This window comes from Meles meles, chromosome 14, assembly GCF_922984935.1.
Source record: "Meles meles chromosome 14, mMelMel3.1 paternal haplotype, whole genome shotgun sequence".
NCBI lineage: Eukaryota > Metazoa > Chordata > Mammalia > Carnivora > Mustelidae > Meles > Meles meles.
In genome coordinates, this window is record NC_060079.1 from 47049473 (window position 1) to 47053775 (window position 4303).

A 4303-nucleotide genomic window follows, 5' to 3' on the forward strand; every position below is an offset into this window, starting at 1 on the left:
ACACAATCAACTTAAGGGCTTTTCAGGGAAAAAAATCATAAAAGTATACTTTAAAACAACTGAATAAGAGCTATTTGATTGCCACCTTTCCAAGTACCACCAAGTCACTCTCAGATTGATGGATAATGAATACCAGAAATTCACAGACTCACTGTTCATTTCAGCAATGTACACCTTGTCTGGAATGCCCTTCATTCCTTTCATCTATCAAAATCCTGTCCACTTACCAAAGCTGAGCTCAATATTTCTTTCATAAAAATCTCTCTAAATATGACAGGCTTCAGTAATTTCCTCCTTTTCTGAGTTTCTATGGTTATTTTAGTCCACATGATCTTGTTTAGCATTTCATTACAGGGTTTTGTTTTGAAATTCTATTTTTAGTGCTACAATCCTGTTTCACATAATTCTTTACTAACTACTTCTATTTAGCACTATATGCCAAATTATGGAAGCTTCTCAAATCTGAAAACATTTGATCTTTTGTAGGTAGAATTTCCTGGAAAACAAACTCAGAGACAGAGATTATTATGCAGGACATTTATTAGGAAGATATTTATTTTGGGATAAACATCTGTGGAAAATGGGGAAGGGTGGTTGGGAAAACAAAGAGAAGTAGTGTTGTGATTTAGTTTCACAACGATCTCAGATGACTCCACAGGGAGCTCTGAAACTGGGATGGCTCTTCAGATTCCTACACTGGAACAATGAAGTTAAGTCTTCAGATTCTCTCAGTTAACAGTCACTAGATATAGCACATCCGGGGAATGTGGGTGAGACAACTCTTTTTAATTAACATAAATTTATTTATTAAGATTTTATTTATTTATTTGACAAAGAGAGAGAGAGGGAGAAACTAGTGAGAGGATGGGAAGAGGAAGAAGGAGAAGCAGACTCCTCCCCGGCCCCCACCTCTGAGGCAGGGGTAGGCCTCAATCCCAGGACCATGGTGTAACTGTCCCTCAGAACAATGTATTACTTAAAATATAACCCATGAGAAATGATACTAGTTACCAAGCATGTTTAGATATAGCCTTAAGAAAAAGTACTGGCAACAGGCCTTTGGGGGAGAGGACGATACACATCTTTGAAGCCAGGCAGCTGGGAAGGCCAAGCCTGCTCAGGGCAGAATGCTGCCGGCTTCATTTTTCCATTATCTCCCCTTCCCCAGAGAGCACCTGTGGCTAATTAGATGAACCCTTTGAATGTGCTTGCTTGACCAAATATACTTTGCCTTCCTTCTTATTTATCTAAAAAGCATATGATTCTTTAGATCCTTTGCTGATTACTGTCTAATATCTAATAAATATGGGACTGCGGACTTGTTCGGGGCGACAGTCTTTTCTACTGTCTACCCTTGCTGTCTTTCTCTTGCAGCTTACTTGTTTGTGCCTCATTCTTCTCCCCTGTGCCATCAGGAAGCGGCACCATGGGATGATGACCTGAGGCAAAGGCAGCTGCTTAACCAACTGAGCCACCCAGGCACCCCAAAAGCAATTTATAAAGAGGACTAAAAACTGAGAGTTGCCTGCTGACAGTCTTATAGCAACTGGGGAATTAAGTCTTTCAGTTCTGAATAGAGATTTAGGTGGCATGTAACAGTATCCATTACATAGCCTTAAACAAGAAAACTAGAAAAACAAAAAACGGAAAGTCAGAAGAGCAACTCAACTGGGTGCATCAATTAACAAAGATACAGTATCCGGTTATAGAAAACTACACCAAAGCAAATAATGGTTACAAAATGGATATATATTTGTCCCTCACTGTAAAGCAGAACAATGCAGCAGGATTATTTTGTAATAAGAATTCTCCATGGGATTGTGTGAGTTTTTAGTCTAGACTGTATTACAGACCAACTTCATCTTCCCAGATCTGCTTCCTTTTTTCTATTATACTCACTCTCCCAAGGGCACACTCCCTAATAAAATTCCTCCTAGAGAATTTGCATTTCAAAATTTAATTTAATAGATAGAGATGGATTCCTGGGATCAGAAAATGGAAATATGGCTTTGTTGCTTCTTATGAACTTTCCGGAGCACTTTGGTATCTGAAGAACTACTCCAAAATAGTGAAGAGGTTTTAGTCTGAAATTATCACACTGAAGATTAAAGATGAAAGAATGCACAATACACCCATATATTGCAAATCATATTGAACAGAAAAGTAGACTTTGGATTATGAAGTGTTCCCTTAATGTAGTGTCAACTCCTTAGGATAGCACAATGGGAGGCTACTACCACATGGTACCTCTTTCTAGACCAGAGGCTAGCTGATCAGTATCACTTTAATGAAATGTCAATACTCAGTAATAGGTTGCATATAGGAGTCTCATTGGAGATGTGAGATAATGAGGTGGTATAAAGTAGCAATGTATCACAAGGTGGGGGGGTTGTTGGAAATGGTAGGTATAAGGGGTAGAAGTAGGTTATGAAACATATGAAGAATTTAGAGGGGGAGATGAACACTTAAGAGCAAATTTAGCGGTGGAAAGATCATATTGAAGGTTCGAGGGACACTATCAGCAGAAGGGAAATAATTTGATAAAGGCACTAGGAACATAAAAGATATGATAAGCTGGTTTTGGGCCATCATGGATATTAAATGATCACATGAATACATTAACATAGATAATAGAGTGATAATCTCAATTTAGTTTTAAAATTTTATGTATGTATTGTGTGTATATTTGCTATGTATTATGAGAAAGTATAATTTTGGTAAAAAGTAACAATACTATGGGGGTGCCTGTGTGGATCAGATGACCTTCAGCCCAGGTCATTGTCTCAGGGTCCTGGGATCAAGCCCCACATCAGGCTCTCTGCTCAACGGGGAGCCCGCTTACCCCTCTCTCTCTGCCTGCCTCTCTGCCTACTTGTGACAGCTCGCTCTGTGTCAAATAAATAAATAAAATCTTAAAAAAAAAAAAAGTACCAGTACTAGGGACACCTGGGTGGCTCAGTCCATTAAGCATCTGCTTTCAGCTCAGATGATGACCTTTCATGATTGAGTCCCACTTTGGACTCCTTGCTCGGCTAGGAGGCTGCTTCTTCCTCTCCCTGCTGCTCCACTGCTTATGCTTGCTCACACCCTCTCGTTCTCTCTCTCTCTGACAAATAAATAATTTTTTTAAAAAAAATTAACAATACTAAGTAGTTCGTATGCACCATACAATTTACTAGACGTTGGTTATTCCAAATAAGCACTAATTCAAAAAATACTTATTGTCTACTATGAATTAGTATTCTCAAGGATAAAGATATGTAATGAGCAAAAGAGGCATTCCTCCCCTTATGACATTTACATTCTAGTGGGGAATTATACTTTGCAGATTTTTAATTCAATAATTTTCCAAAGTATCTTCATATAGCACAAAAGTTATTAAAAACTGAATGCTAGACTCTCTGTAACTAGCATTCTAGCTGAAATCAATGTGTACCTCTTCTATGAACTCTCAAGAGATTTGGAATAAAAATGAAACAGAAAGTATCTTCTGCCCTTTTCAGTTTCTTTTCTTCTGTAAGCAGAACAATGGGAAGTTTTTCTATTGGATGCTGAGAGGCAATTACAATAGTAACAGAAGAAAATATTTTTGATTCTAGCTTTGAAACTGCAGCTAAAATTGTATGTTCTTGACCTTATGACTTGTGTCACAGTCTCATAGTAGTAAATTCTTACAGTCTGCTCTCATTTTCCAGGACTCATCCTGGAGACTCAGCTTTGACTGCTCTTACAGATACTTGAACACTTTTGTTAGTATCCAATTATCTACAAATTCTCTTCTTATTCTAAATACCTAGAGTAATTACTGTTTCCTTCAGTGAACCTGTACTGACCATGTAGGTAGATTATCTTATTACTCAAGATGTTTATAGTATAGAGAAATAGATTAGCATATACCTCTCAGAAGATGGATATATTCTTTTTACTTTTCTAATTTAATTAAACTGAATTTAATCTACCTGATAACAAAATTAATTCAAACACATAGAAGTAATAGTCTGACTTGCTGTTAGATATCTGCAAATAAACATTTTTTCCAGTTATAATTAGACTCAATTTGTTTCAGTAATAACAAAACAATACTCAACAACTCCTCTACTCATTATCAGTGGACTTTGTTTCCCAATGCAACGAAGTAATACAACTGCCCTTCAATTCTTTTTTTTTTTTTTTAAAGATTTTATATATTTATTTGACAGACAGAGATCACAAGTAGGCAGAGAGGCAGGCAGAGAGAGAGGAAGGAAGCAGGCTCCCTACTGAGCAGAGAGCCCGATGCAGGGCTCCATCCCAGGACCCTGGG